General features: G+C 37.5%; 1 pseudogene; it reads left to right on the forward strand.

Annotated features, from left to right (window-relative positions):
• The window catches only part of LOC129036262 (peptidyl-prolyl cis-trans isomerase G-like), a 48000-nt pseudogene extending 23899 nt beyond the window's left edge, over positions 1-24101 (forward strand).
• The last annotated feature ends 1013 nt before the right edge of the window (positions 24102-25114 follow it).

The raw sequence follows: 25114 nt of genomic DNA on the forward strand, positions 1-25114 counted from the left end.
TAAGATCATACCAGGGGACTCAATGTTAGGGGCTTCCCTTCACACCTACAATGAAATCCAAACTCATGATCATGGCTACCAAGTGGGCTCACACCTGCTGTTGCCTCCTACCTCCTGTGCTCCCTCCCTATGCCTCATCCACATGTTTCAGTACACCCATTTTTCCCTTTCCTGAAAATACAAGTTTGTTGAAATGTGTAGGCTCTTTGTGCTTTCTGGGGACCATGCTTTAAAGCCTTTTCCCTGATTTGGAATGGCTGTAGGCCAAATTCTAAGAAGGCCCCCAAGCGTCCCACACTTGAGAGTTTCCCATACCCTATACAATCCACTGTTCTTCCCACACCCTGTATAATCCACTGTTGTGCTGGATCCCTTTGAATCTCAGTAGGGATGGCACCAAGTTTGAGAAGCCAAAGAAGAGACCTGAAGCCAGCAAATGAGACATGAGGTCTTACTGGGGGCTTCCATACAGGGTAGAGAGTCCAGTGGTGGTGGCTGGGCAGGAAAACGGCAACCACTTACAAAAAACATGCAGTTTGTATAGCATTTTCACTTTGCACCCTCCCGCTAACAACTTCCACCTGGCAGCCTTCATTTAACCCAAAACAAAGGGCCCGAATATCTTGTATGGCCCGCCTAACACTGATGGGACAGGGGCTCAGGTGTTCCTCACAGATAAGGAATGGATCCCTGGGTTGGCCACTCCGGGATTCTCTAGCTCAGAATCCCTAACCCCACTCAGGTGCACGTGCCATACAGGGTCATTCTCAAGGTATGCTGAAGTTATTACTATCAGGTGCATTTACCATATACCACTCACACTGACTGCCGGGGGTGGGGGGGCCAGTGAATATGATGCTACATCACTCCAGTGATGTTGTTACTGATCAGTTGACGAAGTTAATCAAAAGAGAGACTCCTAAGTGTGTCTGATCTAATTGAGTGATCCCTTTAAAAGAAGGTGAAGTATCAGAAAGACACTCCCCTGCTGGCCTAATGGAAAGCAAACAGCCATATTGTGAGAGAAGGGGCCATGTGGTACATGCCTGAGGATGGTGTCCATGTCTAGGAGCTGAGGGTGGTCCCCAGCCAACAGCTAGCAAGACAGTGGGCACCGCTGTTAAACAGACACAAGGAAAAGAATCCTGCCAATAACCAATGGGCTTGGGAGAGGACTACTCTGAACCTCAAATGAGATCACAGCTCCTGCCAACACCTTGACTTCAGCTTGCAAGACCCAGAGTGGAGGATCGACAAACCTGCACCAGCCTCCTGACTCACAGAAACTTCAGTAGTAAGACAGTAAGCTGTGTAAAGGTGCTGAGTTTGTGGCAATTTGTTACACAATAATAGAAAACTAATATCTCATCTTTCACGTTTCAGCTCTTACCATTTCTTCAGATAGGCTTTCCTTGAGCCCTCTAATGTTTTGTGTCCCCTGCCCCTATGATCTTGATTTGTTCTCTTGTGAGCACTTAACAGAATCTAAAGCCACCTTATTTGCTTGCTGTTTTGATGGTTGCTGTATTCCCCAGCACTTGTGATGATGTTGCACACATAGTAGGCATGCAATAAATATTTGTTGAATGAATCACTGCATCCAAATTAATTAGTTTTTATCAGCTGCCCATGACTAAACTGCTAAATTATTCCCTGGACCACCAGGTGGCAGATCATTTAGACAGTAAAGTAAATAGAATAGAAGAACCTTGGCCTAGTGACAGAACATCAATTCTCTAATGACAACGTTGCCATCCAGACTTTAATCTAAAACCATCTGCCTTTATTTTTCTTAACCTGGTCAGTTGGACAGCACATCTGCCATTGCTAGTGTTTCTGTAGCCAAATTATATGATTAACTCTTTTAAAACAGGAGCTTAGAAACGGAATGGATTGATGCTATCATCATCACCTACCATATAACCAGCCACAGAGGGTTATCTTTACCAGTCATTTGTTATTGTGATTTTTCTTCCCTGCATAATTTAACTTCTTGAGTGTGGATCTGGTTAATTGTTGTCCAGATTTCAGCTGATGATTTTCTTTATTCATATGTTTGGATAAGGTGTTCTCATGCTTTGGGAGAATGGACTATTATTATAATGTGTCTCTCATCAAAACTTTGCTAGCCTGGAACATACTCATTGTTATAGTATGCACTCAGACTACTGAGTACCTAGCTGATTTGAACCAAGGTTTTTGTTCATAAGGGTTTCAACATGTATGTAGAAATTCACTAGGGTGTAAGAGCCAAGAAAACAAAGGCTTTAATTTGTTTTATATTTTGCTGACCTCTTATCCTCTGTACTGCTTTTTGCATTTGCTGTACTGTTATAATAATGCCAGGCATATAATGGGTACTCAATAAATAGCTTGGAAGAAATGAATGAATCAAGTCCCTTACCATCTTAACTATCACCAAGTCTTGGAAGATCTGTTCTGTAAGAGGTTTCCTGTAGGAAATTTCTCTTTTCCATTTGAAGAACCTAAACATTCAAGACCCATTCAACTGTCATCTCCTTAGGTGGTGAATGTTAGGATGGTTATTAACCATTTACATATCACCTTTTATTAAACATCAACCCTGTGTCTGGTATTATGTGATGTGCTGAGGACACAAAGATAGATAGGACCCCTACCCTAAAAGAATTTACCGTCTTACAATTCTCATCTGTTACTACCCATTGTCAGGATTGCCACCAACTGCAATTCTAGAAAAGAACCTAAGGTTCATTGGAATACAGGGTCTGGACATTCTGAAGACTGCTCTTATTTGAATGTCTGTGTTTGTAATATTGATATTCCTTTCCCTGCTTTTATTTAGTTAAGGTAATGAAGGCTACCTGCTGAAACAGATAAACCTCAGCAGCTTAGCATAATAGAAATATATTTCTCATTTATGTAATTTCCAAATGGGGTTCCAGATCATTTGGCAATTCTGTCCAAAGCTGTGATTTAGGAATCCAGGTTTCTTCCATTTTGCAAGTCTGCAGTATTCAACTTGTAATGTTGCTGTTCAAGGAGAAAAAGGGGAAGATCTCATGGATCGAGCCTGGATGTTCCCACAATCGTTTGATCAGAGCTCAGTCACATGATCACACCTACCTGCAACGGAGATGTAGTAATACAGTGAATAAGCATATGAAGTGCACTCATGTTCACTAGAGTGCAACCAGAAGAGATAATTCCTGTTTATCAAGCTAAAGGGATCTTAATAACCCTTTTTTCTTTTAAAAGATCAGAATTGTTTTAAAGTTTTTTACCTTAAAGAATTATTTTGAATAATTTTTTTCTAGGGAGGAGCATGCTTATTATAATAAACCAAAATATTTACAGAAATTCTAGGCTATTCTGACAAAAACAACCATTTTAAGATACCATAAAAATATAGTGAATGTAGTAAAGAAAATTTAGTAAAGGTATGTTCCAGGAAAAAAAAAGAAACAGGTTTTGTGAATAGTCAGCAAATCTGTCAAACTGATTCTCTGGTGTTGAAGAAATTCCCTGAGCGTTTCTATGCTAACTCTATTATCCATGCAGAGTGATGAAGAGGCCAGGGTCAGAATAACCGGGCTGTGTTTTTCTGTTACTTATCAATCTGTCGACTTTTTAAGGGCACTTTTCCTCTCTGGGTTTCAATAGGTTTACACAAAATGGGGACAAGACATACATATTATATATTTGTCATATACTGTCATATGTTACTTGATGATTTCATTGTTGTGTGAACATGATAAAATGTACTTACACACACTTAGATGGGATAGCCTGCTATACACGTAGGCTATATAGTATGGCCTATTGCTCCTGGGCTGCAAACCTGTACAGCATGTTACAGTACTGAACACTGCAGGCAATAATAACACAATGGCAAGTATTTGTGTATCTAATCATAAAAAAGGTACTGTAAAATTATGGCATTATAGGCTTAAAAAACCACCATCCTGTATTTGGTTAATTGTTGACCAAAACATTATTCTGTGAATATATTTGCTTGGAAGGGTGAATTAAATAATTACCATGGAAATATGCTATGAAGTGCAAATTTCAGTGTAAATAGAAAGCAGTGTCTTTCTTCTCCTCATCGCCATCACCATTAGGATCACGAAATATAAGGAAAAGGTAGGAGGCAAATAAGGATGTCCAATCTGGCATCAGCTTTATTTTGCCCTACTTGTCTCTCACCCTTTGTAGTTGTATTGAAATCCTTGCTGCCTTCTAATAAATCATACCAACAGCATTTATTCATTTCCCTGACAAAGACTTACTGAGGTCTAAAAATAAACAACCATCTTTACCATTGTTTTGAGCTCTGATCCTATGGCTGACACTAGACCAGGTATGCACTTGACCCACATGATCTCATTTGATCCTACCTTACAACTCTAGGAGGCAGATTCTCTTATCACCACCTGTTTTTTACAGATGGGGAAACCAAAGCTCATAAATGTGAAGCTGTGCATTAAAGGTTACAGGCTCAACACTGTTAGTCTGGCTTCAGAGCCCATGCTTGCAACTATTGTCCTCTTGATTCTTCATGTGGCTATTATGTGCTGGGTGCCAAGGGCTTCCACAGTGAGCAAGACAACATGATTCCTGACTTCAAGGAGCTTTCATCCTGGCTCTCAGAAGCCTACAGGCTCTTACAGACAGTTAACTTTTTTAAAATATAGACTTCATTTTTTATTTTTTATTTTTTATTTTTAATAGATTTAGGGGGTACAAGGGCAGGTTTCTTACATGCATATATTGCGTAGTGGTAAAGTCTGGGCTTTCAGCGTACCCATCTCCTGAATAGTGAAACTTGTACCCAACACATAATTTTTCAACCCCCCTTTTTTAGAGTAGTTTTGTAGTGAAATTGAGCAGAAGGTACAGAGAGTTCCCATTGACTCCCGACCCCCACACATCTATAGCCTCCCTCATTATTATTATTACTATTATTATCCCCCAAAAGAGTGGTAGATTTGTTACAACTGATGAGACCACACTGACTCATAATCTCCCAAAGTCCATAGTTTATCTTAAGGTTCACTCTTGGTGTTGGACATTCTATGGGTTTTGATAAACATATAGTGGGATGTGTCAATCATTGTAATACCATACAGAGTAATTTAACTGCCCAAAATGTCTTCTATGCTCTGTCTGTTCCATTCCTCTTTCCTTGCAATGCTCTCTAAACACCTGTTTTCTCTTTCTCAGACTGGTTGGTTTCTCCTTACCCTAAGGACTCAAGTCAGGCATCACCTTCCTTAGCTCTTTCTGACTGTCCAGGTAGTATTTAGAAGGTGTCTCACACATGCTCATAAGCAGAGTCAGTATTGCTTGTGGTTAAATTAGTAGATCTAGACCAAGATTGGCTCAATCCTGGTTCCATCACTTCTAAACACTGTAATTTGGGGCAGTTACTTACTTTACTTCTCTGGGTCTCAGTCTCCACTTGTGTAAAACGGAATTGTTACAAGGATAAAATGAGATGATGCATGTAAAGAGTTTGGCACTTACATGGCAAGTGCTTAGTTAGTTAGCTTTCATTGACTACCATTATGAAGACTGATCAGTGACCATATATCATTCTCATTTCTTCCTCCTAGCCAGTACTGCCTGGCCTGCTGTGAAAGATGGGGATGTTGACTTGCATTCTGCCTTCAATTTCAATGGTCTGGAATTTAAACTGAAAGGTCACTATTTCTGAACCTAGAATTCTGGCATCTTGAGTTAAACTAGGGAATGGCCAAGGCATGATCAAAGCCCCCATTTTTATAATGTTGTACATCTTAATGAACACACCAACTCCACACCCTTCCTACAGAAACAGTGCTGATTTAGGTTTTTAATCAGATTCGCCTTTGCTGATGTGCAGTGAGGAATAATTAGTTGGAGGTCGGTGCAGAGAACTGCACTACACTCAGCCAGGAGGGGATGCTTCCTCTAGCATTTCAATTCCCTTGCTGAGGTAGCTTTCCTCCTTTTTCTTTGTCACTCCGAAGTGAAACCTGATGGGTCTCTGTGGGAAGCCTAGTCATCTCTTTCTCCCACTTCCTCTCCCAGGCCTAAGAAGGTTTGCAGTCCCCAGGTGAGGATAAGGACATGTCTAGGTAACCAATTAGGCCAAACAGAGCATCAAGAGACTTGTAGAATGCATACAAATTTCAGTGGATTAAAGGTCAGTGTCCAATAAATTGAGTCTGAGCCAGGCTTTTTTCCTCCCAGGGTTTGGGATGCGGCAGAGTTTAATCTTGGAGCTCCGAGGGTCTATAAGGGAAGCAGCAGGTATTCAGAATGTCAGTCTTTGTTCCACTACAAAGGCATATGTGCTGTTAGGCTCCAGAAAAATCTTGTCATGTCTAGTGGAAGCATTGGTTGCCTCTTTCTTCTTCCCTGTTGTGCTTAGAAGCCCCGGTGCCTGTTCATACACGATGAAGGTGCATACTTTACTTCAACCAGAGTCAGGAAATTTAGGGGGAAAAACAAACCTTGGTTGTTACGATCTGAAATTTTAAAGTAAACCCAACAGGGAATGTGGCAACTTAAAAAATGCAGCTTCATTTCTCCCATTGAGAGGTGGGGTCTATAACTCTCTCCCCTTAAATCTGGGCAGGTGTATGACAGATTCGACCAATAATACATGGTGATAGATGATTTATGAGACTCAGTCATAAAAAGCATGCCGTTTCCGCCTTGCTCTTTGAACGCTTGCTCTTGGAGCCCTATGCTGCCATGTAAGAAGTTTGACTGCTCTTCCACTCACCACATTGTGAGGAAGCCCAAACCGCATGGAGAAGCCTCATGATGTCCCAGTTAGTTTCAGTTGAGACTAGCTCCTGAGTTATGCCAGACTAGGTGTCAGATATGTGAATGAAGACACTTCCGGATAATTCTAGGCCCCAGTGGTTGGAGCTATCTCCAGATATCTTAGTCATACTTAGCCACGCATGTCTCCCAAATAGAGGTCCCAGACACTGGGGAGCAGAGACAAACTATCTCTATCTTTCTCTGTCCAAATTCCTAAACTGTAGAATCCGTAAGTGTAATAAAATTATTGTTTTATGTCAATAAGTTTTGGGGTGGTTCATTATATAGCAGTAGATAGCTGTAACAGTCAGTTTCACGAAGCCATTCCCCCAAGCAAGTGTGAGTAGGAGAACTAGTGTAACTGCCAGCCCAGTTGGTAAAAGGTGATAAAAATCATGTTATCAGTAGAATTTAGAATTATAAGGAACCCTAAATTCTATCTAGTAGATCCAAAGCATCTAGTGTATCTAAAGTTTGCTTAAATGCTTTCAATGATAGGAACTCATTATTTAATAAAACATCCTCTCCTGCAGAGGTACAACTGATTGGATTGGAGAGATATTTTTATTGCTAGGTAGATACGGTTGGTGACAGAACAAATATAGATGTCTAAGATAAAATGGTATTGAGGAAAGGTTCCACCTATACAGGTTGGAGCTTATGAAAAAATGGCAAGAACCATGATACCTGCTGTTTGGACTATTCTGCTGAAATTTGTCACATGTTGGCTTATTTTTTTAAGGCTTTTGTAACGTGTAGAGTACATCTCTTTCCAATTCCACCTCATGATGTATTGAATTCCAGTGGTAAAGGAGAGGGAGAAATGAAAGCTAACCTGGGTAACAGTGTTAGAAATATAAAGGCTGGCATATAGACTCAAAGAGAAGAAGTCATAGTTCACAAAAAGTGGAATATAAATAAACGACACAATGCAGCTACAAAAAAACACTAATTCATTCTTCAATAGGCAGCAAGGTAGAGCAGTCACAGATGCTAGTTGTTTAATTGTCCAGTAAATGAGTCAAACTCCATTTGCAGAATTGCCCTCAATTCTGGGAAGTCCAAGAGAGACATGGACCCTAGAATATTTTCAGAAAATGTCAGCAAAGGTGGAAAGAAGTCTAGAAACCATGTCAATTACTTCTCAGCCTTTTGGCTAAGATCAAGCATAGAAACTATGTCATATAGAATATAACTGAAGGATCTAGGCATATTTAGCAAAAAGTAGAAAATAATAAGAAATGATATGATAAACATCTTTAGATATTTCAAGTGTTCTAAGCAGACAAAAACATAAACTTTCACAAACGATTCTTAGCTCATTAGTCCAGGCCCCTGTCCTTGCCTACCTTGACTTCTGCATCAAGCTTCTCTCTGGTCTCTCTGATTTCTGTCTTGCCATCCACAATCAGGTTTCTACAAATGCAGATGTGAGCTTTTAAAGCTGCAAATCAGATCACAACACATCTTTTAAAATATTCTCTAAATTGCTCATTGGTCTTAGAATAAAATCCACTTTCCTCACCATGTGCTATAGTGGTCCTCAGCTCTATCAGAGCCAATAGCTTCATTTTATGAACAAATATTTTCATTTACCCACTTTACTCTCATAATGAACTTTACAGATAATATAACCTATCTGATCACAAATTCAAATATAGAAATAATGTCCTAGTTTCGTATAATGCAGAATAGAGGGAAAGTGGTTTATAATAATGCAATATATATTCAGCATGTACATACATAGGCATAATTACACTAGAAGACGTGAGTAAATAAATACTTGCATCTATAGGTAAAGTCATGAGGAACATGTGAGCAACAAATGCAGATTGATACAGGTGTGTTTGTGTTTTGATTAGTAACTCAGACACCTCAAGCAGCATTGCTATGGTGACATTATATCCCAAAATGTTTTTGGTAATGTTCAGAACAAAACTATGTTTACTCTTCCCTCAGTTTATAAGGTATTTGTGTTTTTGGAAGAGTTGGGGACTAATATATCTTTAGTTTAAAAAATGCTCTGATTTAAAATGAAGTTAGATTTTAGGATCGGATAACTATCAGCTGGCATTTTATCTAAATAAGTATTTAGAGGGACATTAGATAGTCATATGAGATGAATCACAACTCTGATATGTAGACTTTCCTGTGTGCTACAGGAACCCTTGTAGTCCTGTTTTGTGTTTTCTCAATGCCAGGAAGGAGTTTCTGTTGTTGTCACTGACAAACAAAAATCCCACTCTGACAGAGTCCCAGAAATGCCCATAGGTATGGCTACCCTGACGGCTCTCAGGGAGAACCTCTGGCCTACAATATCTGGCTCCTGACTTCTTTCTCTCTAGTTGTAACTCCTACCATCCTTTCCTCACAAGCTCCAAACTTACTGCCTCCTTCTCACTTTCTTAAAAGAGTGAGTAGTTTACTTTTCTTTTTCTATACTTTGAACTGTTGTGTCTCCAAATCTTTGCCTGGTTTGGTTTTCTTGTTATTCACACCTCAGCTCAAATGTCACCTCCTGAGAGAAGCACTCCCAGACTACCTGGGCTCAATGTAGCATCCTTGTCCACATCACTATTTCTTTACTCTATTATACTTTCTTTGCAGCATATTTGATAGCACCTAATACTATTTGGAAAAAAGTTTTAAAATTTATTTACATGCTCAATATTATTCCTTTCTGTCATTAGAATAGAAGTCCCAGGAGGTCAGGAAGTCTTGTCTGCTACCAGATACATTCTAAGTGCCAATGTCTAGCACACAGAAGGTGCTTACTAAATAGATTTTTTGAATCAACTATTTGACTCCTCCCTTGTACCTTTCAAGATAACACCTATATTCTTTAGCATGGCACTTGAGGTCTTTCAATATCTTTCCCAGCATATATTTCTCTCTCATTTTCTCCTTTCACTCACCACTTCTCTCCTTCTACTATAGTCTCTCAAATATGACATGTCATTTAACGTTTCATTTCTTTGCATATTGTGTTTTCTCTGCCTGAAATTCAGATGAGATAAAACTCCCTTGATTTCTCTCTTCCTCCCATCGTGTAGAAGACTACATACTCCTTTCTCTGGAACGGCCTTGTGACTATGCTTATCCAAGGGGATTGCCTTTGTTGGTGTGTACATCTCTCTCTGCTATAGTTTGAGTATGGTTTGTTTGACATTGAAATTTGATCCCCAGTATTGAAGTTGGAGCCTAATGGGAGGTGTTTGGGTCATGTAGGTGGATCCCTCATGAATGGCGTGGTAACATCCTCATAGTAATGAGTGAGTTCCATCTCTGTTAGTCCCCAAAAAAGCTGGTTATTAAAAAGAGCATAGCACCTCCTCCCCCTCTCTCTCTCATTTCCTTTCTCACTGCACGCACTGGCTTGCCTTCCACTATGAATGGAAGCAGCCCGAGGCCCTTATCAGAAGTATATGCTGGTGCAATGTTTCTTATACAGCCTGCAGAACTGTGAGCCAAATAAACCTATTTTCTTTATAGATTGCCCAGCCCCAGGTATTCCTTTATTGCAACACAGATGGACTAAGACACTCTCCAACTGGACCTTGAGCATTTTGATAGCATAGCCCCCTTCTTAATCATCTTTATATGCCCAGTGCTGAGTATGATGACTGATGTGGAATAAGTTACAGAATTCAATTTTCACTATGTTAGAGTTGGATTATTATCTCAGATAGTTGAGAACATTTGAGATCTCAATTTTGTTATCCATTTCAATTGAATATTTTTTACAGTATCATATCAACTGTAAATTTGGTAAGTATGCCTAAGTGACACAGACTTCAATGGGCACATAAAAGTATATGATTCCCTTGGATTTGCAATGAATGACAAAATGATTTCTAGATGGTTTTTGTGGTTACTAATAATAATATTTCTTGAGGGTGGTATGCTAGGCACATTTCTAAGCATTTTTCTCATTGAATCCTTCAGCAATTCGGTGCTTAGAGTTACTGATATTTTTCAGACTGAGTGAACTTCACAAGGTCACAGCTGTTAAGTAGAAGATAATTAACCTTGATGTATCTGATCCCAGAGCCTAGGTTACTAACCATTATGCCAAGTCTTTTCAATGCCATTTTATATACCTGCATTTCTTAGACCCAACTATCCTTGAATCTGGCCAAAGTAGAGTTAATGGAGATGTTTTAAAGTTAATCCTATTTTCTCAGGATAAAGAGGATTTTAATCCCTCCTCCCCCCAAACAAAAAATATTCTTCTGTTAATAATTGCTTTTTCTCCCCTTTTCTCTCTGTCAGGGAAGGTCAGTTTATTATGGGTCATTGTGGATGCAACCAAATTAATGACAATTGATGTCAGTCCTCTGCTTCTCATATTAGTGGCTCTGTATCAGCATCCACTCCCCATGCAGTGGGCATGCCCCCTCCATCACTTTTTCCCCATCGGCTGAGGTTTTGCCTTAGCCAGTGAACTTTTAATCACTCTGAATTGCTAATCACCATAATTCCTCACTGTTCAAAGCTGCAAGTTCATCATGTGAATGGACCCAGTGTCCTTGTTAATCACAGTAATCGCTCACCACTCATGAGCTATGAAAAGTAGTGACAAGTATCCTCATCACACTTGGTTGCTCACAATCTGAGGGAGGCTGATAGGAGTTTCATGATTCACCCAACACAGGCTGTGGGGCTAGCAATGGAATGCCTGCCAGAACTGCAAGTTTCAGATCTCTGTTTATAATTATCATTTGCCTGAGTTGGCAAATGCTCATATCTTCATCCCCATAGTTACTGATACTAAAGCTTCCATAGCAGGGTTCCCTTGCAGGCCTCTCCTTCCTTTGTGTCAAATGACCCATCTTGACTGGCATCCAGCCTCCTGGGATTCCTGGCCAGGACGAACTTTTGGTGCAAAATTAACTAAGGGTATTTGTCTTATACTGGAATTGTTTTAATAGCAGTAAACCAGAAACCGATCCATCTGGTTTAATTATAGAAGGATTTATCATGGGTATACCTTTTCCCCAAGGCCTAGAAATTTCACCACTCTTCTAGAGGGACATGAACTGTACTTGAAAGGCCACTAGCTGTCAAGGCAGTTATTCTGTTAATCCTGTTTCCCATGCCTTCTGTATAGACTCCTCTGGATCTATGTGTTCTACTATTTCACTTTTCTATCTTGTTTTGCTTTGTTATCACCTCTTTCAGCTTTGTTTTGGAACATAGACCATAAATGGCTTTCCCAAAAGGGCAGTCTTGGTGTACATGTCCTGAGCAGTCCAGGGTTTTCTGCTAACAGAATATACTTTCTGATTTCTAGTTCCACATTCTCATCCCACAGCTCTTCAAACTGTTCTATTATGAACTCCACACTATAACTTCTCCCAGATTTGCATGTCAAGGTGCCAGCAGACTAAAGGGCTTCATTTTCATCAAAATTAATTTTCTTAAAACAGCTATTTTAAGGTGTCAAAAATAAACATTTCTGCTATTATTATACCATTTCAAAAAGTCTTTTAAAATGGTCCGAATGGGCCAAAGACCATCACAGACTCTTCACCCAAAAATATATACAAATAACAAATAACATATGAAAAGATGCTCTACATCATATGTCAGCAGGAAAATGCAAATTAAAACAACGAGATACTGCTACACACTTATTAGAATGGCCAATATGTGGGACACTGACAACACCAAATGCTGGCAAGGCTGTGGAGCAACAGGAACTCTTATACATTGCTGATAGAAAAGTGTTACAGCCACATTGGAAGACATTTTGTCAGTCTCTTATAAAACTAAACATACTCTTATACAGTCTGCCAATTGACCTCCTCTATATTTACCCAAGAGTTGAAAGCTTATGTCCACAGAAAACTTATGTCTTACACATAGATACTTTTAGCAGCTTTATTCATAATTGTCAAAACCCAGAAGCAGCTAAAATGTCCTTCAGTAGGTGAATGGATAAATTAACTGTGGTATATCCAGACAATAGAGTATTACTCAGGGCTAAAAAGAAATGAGCTATCAAGCCATGAAAAGATAAGAAGGAAACTTTAAAGGGTCTTACTAAATGAAATAAGCCAACCTGAAAATATTACGTACTGTATGATTGCAGCTATATGACATTCTTTAAAAGGCAAAACTATGCAGATAGTAAAAAGGTCAGTGGTTGCAAGGGTTAAGTAGGGAGAGAATAGAAGATTTTAAAAATAGTGACAATATTCTGTATGACACTGTGGTGATGGCTACATGTCATTGTATAGTTGTCTAAACTCATAGAATGCACAACACAGAGTGAACCCTAATGTAAACTATGGACTTTGAATGATATTGATGTGTCAGTATAATAATGGCTCACAAATGTACCATTCTGGTGGTGGATGTTGATAATGGGGGAGGCTATGCCTGTGCTAGGGCAGATGTTATATGGGAAATATCTGCCCCTTCTTATTAATTTTGCTGTGTACCTAAAACTGCTCTAACAGAAAAAAAGGCTGAAAAACCTAAAAAAAAGTGTCACAAGCTCATTATTTTCTTTTTTATTTTAATTTTTTTAAATTTTATTATTATTATACTTTAAGTTTTAGGGTACATATGCACAATGTGCAGGTTAGTTACATATGTATACATTATTTTCATCCAGAATAGTTGCCTTGGATATTTTTGAAAGTCATCCCTCTTTCTGCATGTTCCTTTCTTTATCACTTCTCCTCTCTCCCCGTCTTGAGAGAGAGAGAGAGAGAGGCAGAGAGACAGAGAGAAAGAAAGAACATACATGCACATGAGTGAATGAGAGAATCCAGATCCCTAAGAGAAATCAAAGCCCTGGGATACTGGAGTGGATTTTTTTCCCTTTACTTAAAACATTGGTTTCTCACCTCACCCCCCGCTTTTGAGAACTCCGTCCCCGATTTTCCTTTGTAGAACTGTCTCTTCCCCAATGTTCATATTCTTGATGGAGCTGTCAATCAAGTTGCCCTAGCCAAGAGATCGGTAAGAGAACCAAATAAGGCCAACTCATTTCTCATTTTGAGGACTCCAAATATTATAGAGTTCAGTGATGCCAGGATGAAAAGATGATTGGAGCTGATTCTTTGTAGTGTTGTCACCTTAATTGTTGATTAGTTCCTGCTGCTTGGATCTCTGCTTCTTTTTTTCCCCTAAGATTGGCTCTTTAGAGATTTTTTAAGTTCTCAAATGATCCTATGTCCTACCACTAAAGGTGTTTTGCTTCAGTTAGCCAGAGCCAGTTTTACTGCTTGCAAGAAAAACAAAGAAACACACAACTGATCTGGCTACTATGCTACAGAAAGTCTTGGTTGCACAGATTTTATGTTGCTTGATCCTGTAAGCGCAGCTTCTCTGTTATGTTCCCGATGGGATGCTGAGAATTCAAGGGCAGGATACAGTGGCTTAGTGCCCTATTTATTTTAGGTAGAATTGACAGAATAGGTCACAGTGAAATTATAGCCCTATATGGTCATGGTTCTACAAACTTTGGGCTGGGTTCTGGAGATATATCTCCTAAGTTAAGTTTAATTAGCAACAACTCAATATCAATCTGCCTTTGGATATCTGGAGCATGAATCTCACAGCTTGGATTCTTCTCCGGTTTTAGTTCATTAGCAAAGATTCTGAGTTATCTGTGGTATAAGGTTCAGAAGTGTATAAGGTAAGAAGAGAGCTTTGAATCAGTTTGTTAGCTGAGGGACACAAACAGGAAAATCTAGTTTGAAAAACAATGTAGTCCCCATCATCCCTGGGTAACTTCCTAGGGCCCTCCAAGGAAACCCCATTTTGCTCTCTCCCTCTTTCCCCTACTCTTCCCCTCTCCTCTTCTCCCTTAATCCTTCTTCCTCAAGCTTTCAACTCTCCTCTCCTTCTCTTGCACATATGTTGTACAACTATTTTCTACCCTCTTTATCTCTCTAGCTAATATTAAGCAGCATCTCTTTCTCTCAGGTGATTCTAAGCAAGGCTTTCGAATCAGACAGGACAGATATTTTATTTCACCTATGCCACTTGCTAGCTGTGTGACCAAGGGCAAGCTCCTCCCTCAGACCCAGTTTTCTCATATTCCAAATGGAAGGAATAAAGGTGTTCGTGTGAGGTTTACAAGGAAAACACTTGATGTCATAACTAGCCCATGGTGGGTAACTAAAGATTGGTAAGCTTTGTCTATTCGATTTAATTTCTAACTTCTATTATTATTGTTATTTTCCTACTGTTATTTTTCTTCTAAAAAGGAAAAATTCCTTCTCATTGTCAGCACCTGTTTATTGTGCTTGTCTTTGAGTCCATTCACCTCTCTTCTCAGTGTTCAATGCCTTCCCTTCCCTTATCCCATGATAAGACCACTCACAGGGAACCTAAATTATTAAAAGTTATTCCTAGCAAATTTTAGTAACAATGGAGAAATGTTAGCCTCTAGGCGAGTCTTAGTGGATTTCCCTTTATACTGGTGAAACATAATTTTAGATTATTTTAGTAATACTTTTATGGAATGTTTCCCATTTTCTAAATCTCACTTCTCATGGTCTTTTGAGAATTCAGGTAAATTTCAAGATAAAGGCTATAAAGGAAAATATGAGCCCGTAGATGTTCCAAACAAGGATGAAATCTCACTCAGCATCTTCAAACAAGTTGTAAATATAGTAAGATTTTTAAAACTGAGACCACTATGGATAAGAATATCTCTATGCATTTATAATAATAATAATGAATTGAAGCTAAATTATCAAACTTTTTGAAAATGCATTCTAGATATTATTTTATTAAGAGGAGAATATTAACATTTTTTGTGTGTGTGTGTTTGGAGTCTTTTTAAAAAACAGTTGCATTTAATGGCGATCTCTCCCATCCCTTAAATGTTCAATTGTTATTGTATTTGATAAGTTGGTGTTGAGAAAACTTTTATTCTTTTTACCTCAGCAATGTGTGAGAAATACTATTTGTTTAGTCAAAACAGTTTCAATTTGGCTGTTTTCCTTGACTCTGATTCCACTTTAAGATGTGTGCTCTAGTTTATGGGCAACATGCTTGCATATTTCTTACAGATGGACTAAACTTGGGAGCTCATCAATAGTTTGGACTTGGAAGTACAGTAGTTCTAATGGGAAAACCTTGCTTTGCTGAACCGTTAATGCTCAAGGTTTAAGTGTGAAAGCCCAGCTGTGCTTAATCCACTCCCCATTGCAATTTCCAACCGAAGCTTGGAACATGCTCAAAGTCAGAAGCTAAGCGGAGGCAGGGATCTAGTGACTTAAGAGGCTGAAGAGATTTTCTCTCTCTGAGTCAAAATTTTTCTCCAGACTGTTGTGGGATTTGACACTGGAGTGTAGCATTCCAATCTCTGTTTAATACGGGGACTTTGAGTGTATCCACATTCTCTATCTTAGTTCTGCTTCCTTCTTACCATGTATGACAATGAATTCTATCTGATGGGACCCCAGGCACGTTGCCTGATCACCTTCCTCAAATAATGCTTGACAGTTCAGTTCTCTGGAGTTTGCATTCAGATCTGTTTTACATCAAAATGCATTTCTCTGACATGTATAATCCTCTCTAATCTTGAGAAGAGAGCTTGGTTTCTGTTCTTCTCCCTAGGATTTCTTTCTGTGTGTGTGAGGGGATGGGAGATATAATGTATCTTACTTTGAAGACGAGAATTGGAGAAATATTGAGGAGACTAAACAATGTTATTAGGCGGTAGAAATAAAAGAAAAGATAATATAGGGAAGTAAGTGAAGAAAATAAATTTAAATATAGAAACGGTATAGAAAAGGAAATAAAATTTCCTCACTGCTATAGTTAAGTGTAAGTCCTAATAAATGGGATAAAATTGGCTGCAATTTTTCTTTTTGAAATCTCAACTTGTTTATAAAACACAAACTCATCAAAAAATAGTGAAGATGTTCTGTGTAAATAAAGGGAAAAGTGTATACCTCTCTTCCTCTTTCCCCAACCCTATCCTTATTCCACTTCCAGAGGTGAGCGATGTTAATATGATGTATGTTCTTTTTTTAAATTTTATTATTATGATACTTTAAGTTTTAGGGTACATGTGCACAACATGCAGGTTTGTTACACATGTATACATGTGCCATGTTGGTGTGCTGCACCCATTAACTCGTCATTTAGCATTAGGTATATCTCCTAATGCTATCCCTCCCTGCTCCCCCCACCACACAACAGGTGAGTGAAAGAACATACATCACAATATGATGTATGTTCTTTCACTCACCTGTTGTGTTATTTGGATGAGCCACTGAACTCCTTTAAGCCTTAGTTTTCATATCTGTAAACTGGGGATAACACTAGTTACTTATAGCATTGTTGAGAGGATTAAAATAGGTAAGTCATTTGTATAAATATGTATGGCACAAAGTAAGAGCTCAGTGAATGTTGGCTATTATTTTTCCAGGCACATATAAGTTTATGTATTTTATAACAAATGAAATGGTCCTCATTATGCATGCTGTGATGTAAATTACTATCTTTGAAAATATGCTGGAAACATTTAAAAATATTTATATATCTTATTTTATTTAAATGCATGCATAAGATCACATCATAGTTAACAATGTTTTTTTTTTGGCTTGCTTTCTGTCTTCATGCCTTCTCTATCCATATTACCTATCTTGAGGAAATCCACATAAAGGCTTAGTAGGTATGTGTCTATATTTTCCTTCAAGCTCATATAATCATAGACAAAAACACATATGCATATTCATAGAATTTTGTCATTGATTTATAAAAATAAGATTATAGTATAAAAATATATTTTTACAATATTTGCAAATTATAAAATATCTTTTCCTGACCCTTCCTTTAATAATAGAGGCTGGAAAGCTTAACATTTGAAGTCACAGTGAACATCTTTGGTGCTGAGTTGTAGGGTAGGCAAATGTCCCTGTGCTGGTCAACTATACCCAAGAGGAAATCTATGGCAAGGATTTCTAGGAAAGTTTTCTTTCTTAATAAGTGGGATAAATTTGGCTGCTGTTGTTGTTGTCCCTTGATCCATCTTGGAAAGTGGAAATAAAACCTGAAATGACAATATCATCTTTGGACCATGATGGGACACATGTGAAGATAAAAGCTATAATATTAATGGTGGCATGATGGAAATATCAGGCTGAGTGCCTGATAGCATTTTCAGTGGCTGAATTAATACCGGCAACTGCTGACCTTGGGATTTCCAAAATAAACCCCAATTTGCTTAAACCATGATCAGTGAGTTTTCTTTTCTTTACAGTCAAACACATTCTCGACTGATATGCAGACTTTTCTGGATCTCATTTTCGTCAGTGAAATCTTGTTGAAGTTCTAATTGATTACTTATCATGGTAGCATACTATTTTATGGTGTGAATGGTTACAATTTTGCCAGCCTTTCCTCAACTGGTGGATGTTTTTTGTTCAGTTTGTTTTATTTTTTTCCCCCCACTTCAAACAATGTTGCATCAAACATCATTAAAAATATATCTTTATGTAGTGAAACTTTTATTTTTATGGAACAAATTCCCAAGAGTAGAATTACTGAGTCAAGAGTATATGTATTTTTAATTGTAATAAATGTTTCTAGAATGTATTCCAAAAAAAACAGGAATAATTTACATTTTATCAGAAGTGTGCAAGAATAAACTTTTCCTTCCCAAGTCTACACTAGCAAGAATTGTTATTGGTCTTTTGCCAGTCTAATGTTTGTAAAATCGTAACTCATTGTTGGATGAGTTGTTCACATGTTCCTGACTGGTAGAGATTTTAAGCCTTTTTCTATGTTCTATTGGCTATTTGGGTTTGTCCTTTGTGAATTCCTATTCACAATCTCACATACTTTTCTCTTGGAAATTTTCCTTCTTGTCAATGTAAAAGAGATTAAAAATACATTACAGGCACCCATTTTCACTTTTCAGCACTGGAATTTGATTATAGTGTTTGCTATGGACTGAATATTTTCATCCGTCCAGATTCCTAGGTTGAAACCAAATCTCTAAGGTGGTGATATTTGAAGATGAGCCCTTTGGGAAGGTATCAAGTTCCATTAAGAATGGGATTTGTTCCCTTATAAAAGAGACCCCAGAGAGCTTGTTCATCCCTTCCACCATGTGATTATACAGTGAAAACATGGCCCCTGTGAACTAGGATGTAGGCTTTCACCAAACACCAAATCCACCAGTGCCGTGATCTTGGTCTTCCCAGCCTCCAGAACTGTAAGAAATAAATTTCTGTTGTTTATAAGTCACCCAGTCTCTGGTATTCTGTTATAGTAGCCTGAATGGACTAAGACAATGTCTTTTGCTATAAATGTTCGAACTTTTATATGGCTAGAAATGGTTTTTAGAACACTTTATTTTCTAGTTTTAGATAAAGGAATCTGCTTTACCATGAGATTATATATGAAGTCGCCTACTTTTTCTTGCAGAATTTGTTTTTCTTTTTTCCCTCTCTGTTATATCTTTACCTTGTAATTGTTAATTAGAAGTTCATTTTGTATATGTATTTTATTAATTTCTTCACAAAAACCCAACTCCTGGATTCATTGATCTTTTGAATGGCTTTGTGTGTCTCGATTTCTTTCAGTTCAGCTCTAGTTTTTGTTATTTTTAATCTTCTGCTAGCTTTGGGGTTGATGTGCTCTTGCTTTTCAAATTCTTTCAGTTGTGAAGTTGTGAATTTGAGATCTTTCTAACTTTCTGATGTGGGCATTTAGTGCTATGAATTTCCCTTTTAACACCACCTTAGCTGTGTCCCAGAGATTCTGGTATGTTGTATCTTTGTTTCATTATTTTCAAAGAACTTTGTGATTTCTGCCTTAATTTCATTATTTACCCAAAAGTCATTCAGGAACATGTTTAATTTCCATACAATTGCATGGTTTTGAGTGATTTTTTTGTCTTGACTTCTATTTTTATTGTGTTGTGACCTGAGAGTGTTTGGTATGATTTCAGTTCTTTTGCATTTGCTGAGAATGTTTTTATGTCCAGTTATGTGGTCGATTTTAGAGTATGTGCCATGTAGATCCTTTAAATCAGATCCTTTAATTCAGAATTTGTTTGTTATCTGTGTTGATTGTTTTGTTTGTTGAAGAATGTTCTATTAGATGAAAATATCCCATTTTGTTTATCTATTGTGAACCCCAAATATCTGAGACAGGTCTCAGTTAATTTAGAAAGTTTATTTTGCCAAGGTTGATGATGTGTGCTCGTGACTTAGCTTCAGGAGGTCCTAACATGTGTCCAAGGTTGTCAGAGCACAGCTTGGTTTTATACATTTTAGGGAAACTTGAGACATCAATCAACATATGCAAGATGAACATTGGGTCAGTCTGGAAAGACAGGACAACTGGAAGCAGGGATGGGGCTTCCAGGTCACAGGTAGGTGAGAGACAAATGGTTGCATACTTTGAGTTTCTGATTAGCCTTTCCAAAGGAGGCAATCAGATATGCATTTATCTCAGTGAGCAGAAGGATGACTAAATAGAATGGGAAGGCAGTTTTGCCTTATGCAGTTCCCATCTTGACTTTTCCCTTTAGCTTAGTGATTTTGGGGCCCCAAGATTTATTTTCTTTTCACAATATGGATCTGTTGAGAGACATTTTAATTATCTCCAATGATTAGCAATTACAAATAAATTGGCTATGAACATTTATGTATGATGTTTTGTGTAAATATATTTTTAATTCTGTTAACTATTTAGAAGTAGAATTGTTGGGCAGTACAGTAAGTTTATGTTTAACTTTTAGGAGACTGCCAAACTGATATCCAAGTGGTTGTACTATTTTATATTCCTACCAGCTGTGTTATAAGAGTTCTATTTGTTCTACATCCTCACCAATGCATGCTATTTTCAGGCTTTTTAATTTTAGCTATTCTAATGGTTAACACTATTCCAGCTCCCTTGCCTGCTTTGTATTTCTGCCAAGTATAAGTGGTAGTGGCTGACTCTCTTACTATAGCAAGCTCCAAATGAATAGGCTTTGGTTGTTCTCATTTGAGTAGTCTTCATCATTTATTTAGAATTTTCATTAATTATTCGAAAGTGTTTGCATTTCTGTATCAATTTTAAAATCCATTTTTCTATTTCTATGGAAATCCTGTTTAAATTTTGATTAGAAATTCATTAAAGTTATAGATTTTCTGTCTTTTTAAAAATTCTTAAATTTTTATCTTTCTTCCATTTCTGAGGCTCCTTTTATTTGTATTTCAAATGCAAATATTTTCCACATATATACTTACAATTGTTATATCCCCCTTGATGAATTGACCCCTTTATCATTATATAAGGACCTTATATCTTTTTACAGTTTTTGTCTTCAAATCTACTTTGTCTGAAAAGTAGATATACTGCTTTTTCTGGTTTCCATTTGCTTGAATTGTCTTTTTCCATTTCTTCATTTTTAGCCCATCTGTGTCTTTATACATGAAGTAAATTTCCTGTAGGTAGCATATAGTTGGGTCTTGTGTGTGTGTGTGTGTGCACGCGCGCATGGGTGTGTGTGTGTTTTATTCAGACTCTTCATGTCTTTTGATTAGATAATTTATAATTTACCCCATTTCTATTCAGTGTTGTTATTGATAGTGAAGGAATTGCTACTGCCATTTTATTTGTTTTCCGGTTGTTTTGTTGATCCTGTTTCTTTTATCCTTTTCTCCTGACTTCCTTTGTATAAAAGTAATTTTTTTCTGACAGTATGTTTTGATTTCTTGCTTTTTATTTTGTGTGTATTATATGTTTTTGTTTTGTGGTTAATGTGAAGCTTGCAAATAACATCTTATAATCAATTATTTTAAACTGATGACAACTCGGATTACAAAGAATAGAAAAAACAAGCAAATAAAGAGAAAACTAAAAAAAAGAACCTCTAGAATTAGGACTCAGCTGTCTAGGAGGGAGGCAGTTAGCGTGCTTTAGCTCCTTTTCTGGAGGGGGTAGATATGAAGCGGTTTAAAGGACTGGACCAAAAGAAGAGGAAACTCTACCAGTGCGAGAGCCAAGGGATCAGTTGTCCTTGGTTTTTTTTTTTTTTTTTGGTCTTGTCTTCATTTGAAGATTAAGTATTGGAGCCACAGGAATAAAGCTTCAATGTCCTCGAATATTTTTTTTTGACATTGCCATTAACAACATGCTGGAAGAGTTGTCTTTGAATTATTTTCTGATGTGTGCCCCAAAACATGTGAGAAGTTTAGTTGTCTTTGTACAGGTCAAAAGGTGACAGGGAAATCAACTCGGAGCCATTACATTGTAAGAGTTGTCTCTTTCACAGAATTGTCAAGGATTTTATGGTTTAAGGTGCTGACTTCAGTGAAGAAAATGGACGAGGAGGGGAATCTATCTAAGAAGGATTTTTTGAAGATGAGAATTTTGCTGGTAAAAACAACAAAGAATTTCTCTTGTCAATGGCCAACAGAAGGAAGGATACAAATGGTTTACAGTTCTTCATAACAATGAAACCAACTCTTCATTTAGATGGGCATCATGTTTTTGGACAAGTAATCTCTAGCCAAGAAGTTGTAAGAGAGATAGAAAACCACAAGACGGATGCTGCTAGCAAAGCATTTACAGAGGTACAGATACTCAGTTGTGGAGAGCTGATTCCCAAATCTAAAGTTAAGAAAGAAGAAAAGAAAAGGTATAAATCATCATCATCTTCCTCCTCATCATCTAGTGACTAAGATAGCTCAAGTGATTCTCAGTTCTCACCTGATTCCTGTGATTCCGAAAATGCCTCTGAAGAGAAATCAAAGAAAAGAGAAAAAAACATAGGAAAAATTCCCGAAAACACAAGAAGGAAAAGAAGAAGTGAAAGAAAAGCAAGAAGAGTGCATCTAGTAAGAGTGAAACTGAAAATCTTAGAGCACAACCCCAGTCTACTGTCCATCCAGAAGAGATCCCTCCTATACCTGAAAATAGATTCCTAATGAGAAAAAGTCCTCCTAAAGCTGATGCAATGGAAAGGAAAAGCCAGAGAGAGAGAAAGAGAAAGAGAATGTAATCCATCTAACTCCCAGCCTGCTTCATACCAGAGACGACTTTTAGTTACTAGATCTGGCAGGAGAATTAAAGTAAGAGGATCAAGGTGTTATCAAACTCCTTCCAGATCCAGATCAAGGGATTGTTTCAGACTTAGTGAGACACCTGTACATTGGAGGCAAGAGATGCAGAGAGCTCAAAGGATGAGGGTATCAAGTGGTGAAAGATGGATCAAAGGGCGTAAGAGTGAGTTGAATGAAATAAAAGAAAATCAGACAAGTCCAGTTAGAGTAAAAGAGAGAAAAATAACTAACCGCAGGAATGTATTTGAGAGTCCAAACAGAAAAAATGAAAAGGAAAAGAAAGTTAAAGACTGTAAATCTAACAGCAAAGAGAGACATCAGAAGAAATTCAGAAAAAGATGATAAATATAATACGAACAAAGTGAAGAAAAGGGCCAAATCTAAAATTAAGAGTAAGAGCAAAGAGAAATCAAAGAGTAAAGAAGGAGATTCAAAACATAATAGACATGAAGAAAAGAGGATGAGGTCAAGGAGCAAAGGAAGGGATCATGAGAATGTTAAAGAAAAAGAAAAGGAGCCTGATTCAAAAGGAAACGATCAGGAAAGGGGTAGAAATAAAGAGAAGTCTAAACAGAATCAAAGAGTAATGAGCATGATCATGGTAAAACTAAGGAAAAGGATAGATGTGCACAATCCAGGAGTAGAGAATGTGATATAACTGAAGGTAAACACAGTTATAATAGCAGAACAGGAGAGCAAAGCAGAAGTAGGGACAGAAGCAGAAGAGTGTGATCAAGAAGCCATGACAGAGATTGCAGCAGAAGCGAGGAGTACCATAGATACAGAGAAAGGGAATACGGGAGAAGAGGACAGTCACAAAGCCGAGGGAGAAGAACACCACCAGGAATATCAAGAAGTAAACATAGGGGGAGAAGGAGGAGAGACTCACGGAGCTTAGAGACAGAAGAAAGTAAAAACAGAAACAAAGAAAAATACAGAAACCAAGAAAGTAAGAGTTCACACAGAAAAGAAAATTCTGAGAGTGAGAAAAGAATGTACTGTAAAAGTCATGATCACAATAGCTCAAATAATAGCAGGGGGGAAAAAGGCTGATATAGATAAAAGTCCCTTCTCAAAAATAAAACAAAGCAGTCAGGACAATGAATTAAAGTCCTTCACATTGAAAAATAAGGAGGATGAGAAGATCAGATCCTCAGTGGAAAAAGAAAACCGAGAATCAAAGGGTCAAGAAAGTGACCATGTACATGAAAGAAAAAAAAATTTGATTATGAATCAAGCCCTGAAACAGATGAAGACAAAAGTGGATGAGTGAGTTATATAAACTTATTTCCATTCTGTTTTGAATTTTAAGTTTGAGAGACTTGCTAGTGAATCTTCTTTATGTTGTTTCCCTTTTCATTGTTTTTGGGTTGTTTTATGCTTGCCCCTTTTTTTAAAATGTGGATTTCGTTGAGTTGATCTTTTGATAATCTGCAATCTGGATAACTTGTACTGCTAAAGTTTTAATAAACTTGAAATGCGAAAAACAAAAACAAAACAAAAAATCTCTACAATTTAACTCCATCCCTCTCACTTTTTGAATTGTTGTTCTCTCTATTTATATCTATCCTATGATCTAGCAATCCCACTGCTGCATATATACCCAAAAGAAAGAAAACTGGGATATCAAAAAGATACATGCACACCCATGTTTATTGCAGTACTATTCATAATAGCCAAAATATGGAATCAACCTGTGTGTCCATTAACAGATGAATGGATAAAGAAAATGTGGTACATACCCACAATGGAATATTATTGACCCATAAAAAAATGAATCCTGTCATTTGCAGCAACATGGATAGATCTGGAGAACATTATGTTAAGTGAAATAAGCAAGGTGCAGAAAGACAAATATGGTGTGTTCTCACTCAAATGTGGGAGCTAAAAAAGAAATTCAACTCATGGAGACAGAGAGAAGAATGATGGTTACCAAAGGCTGAGAATGGTAATAGGGAGAGGTGGGATAAAGAGGGAATGGCTAAAGTGTACAAAAATACACTCAAATAGAATAAGATCTAGTGTTTGGTAGCATAATAGATCTTATTGTTAACAATATTTTATTGTACACTTCAAAATAACTAAAAGAGTGGGACTGAAATGTTATTAACACTAAGAAATTACAAATCCTTGAAGTGATGAATATCCTGATCATCCTGATTTTATCATTTCATATTGTATGCTTGTATCAAAATATCACATGTACTCTATAAATATGTACAACTACTATGCATCCACAATAATTAAAAAACACATCTTCTAGAGCTCTTTTCATTTGTATG

This window comes from Pongo pygmaeus, chromosome 4 (assembly GCF_028885625.2).
Source record: "Pongo pygmaeus isolate AG05252 chromosome 4, NHGRI_mPonPyg2-v2.0_pri, whole genome shotgun sequence".
Lineage (NCBI taxonomy): Eukaryota > Metazoa > Chordata > Mammalia > Primates > Hominidae > Pongo > Pongo pygmaeus.